Below are 1,054 nucleotides of genomic sequence, written 5' to 3' on the forward strand. Positions count from 1 at the left end.
ATTATTCTTTATCTTATGTGTACACACGTTGTCACAAGTGAAAATGAAGAAAATTGCAGTAAAAAGCCACCACCAAATCGTAAACAACGAAGAAATGTAAACAAACTCAACTTTTCAACTTTTTTCCTAAATGCGATTCTAACGGGCTAGTCTCCAGCCCGCGTGATCTTGTCTTTTTGGTTCATGGTTTGTTTGTGTGTAACACGAAAATGACAGTTTCGCCGTTTTCTGCAGCCAACTTCAATATCTAACGCCCTGTCAAAATCGGATTTTCCAACCGCTCAGCGTTGACGCCGCGTTATTTCGGTATGCTTCATACAAATTGTATGGGCATGAGAATTTTTTGACAGCCAGACAACGCTGACGCTTTTGTTTAGGTATGGCAGTCACACTTTTCTAGTAGGAATGGTTTTTTTCTGAAACATGGAAATTATCGATGGTGGCACTATAGATAGTTTTACAACTCTATTGACAAATTACCCTGTCAGCCAAAAGTGGTGAAAAAATCTGATGAAACCGCGGGTTTCGTTCACTTCAAAACTGGTGAACTTTGTATGGGCGGTGTGCAGATTTTCACCAGTTTCCCCCTGTACGTGTGAGCCTTGCATCACTGTCGCACTCATTCAGATACTTCCTAAGGAAAACATATAGCTGCACTCGTCTAGCATTGCCCCTTTCAGCCGGCGCAGGGTTGCATTTTCTTCACAGCGAATTCAAAATAACCTTAGAAACTTTAAATAAAAAATCCAAAAAATTTTTTATTTTTATTTTGCAAAACTTATTTTCAAAATGAATTGATTACCTAATATACATAGCTAATAATCAATATTATGAATAAAAATTGTAATTAACATTAATAAATATATTTTTACATACATATGTGGTTGCTTAATTTCTTATTATTAGTATTACTTATTTGCACATAGATGATTTCAAAAGTTGAAAAATTTCTATAAAAAAGTTAAGCGATTTTAACAATATAATAATCAAAAGAAAGGTAATCGATTTACCTTTCTTTTGATATATATTAACAGTTGCAAATAATTTATAGTGG

The sequence above is a fragment of the Rhagoletis pomonella genome, unplaced genomic scaffold (assembly GCF_013731165.1).
Source record: "Rhagoletis pomonella isolate Grant_MI unplaced genomic scaffold, Rhpom_1.0 Rhpom_scaffold_00002, whole genome shotgun sequence".
Classification (NCBI taxonomy): domain Eukaryota; kingdom Metazoa; phylum Arthropoda; class Insecta; order Diptera; family Tephritidae; genus Rhagoletis; species Rhagoletis pomonella.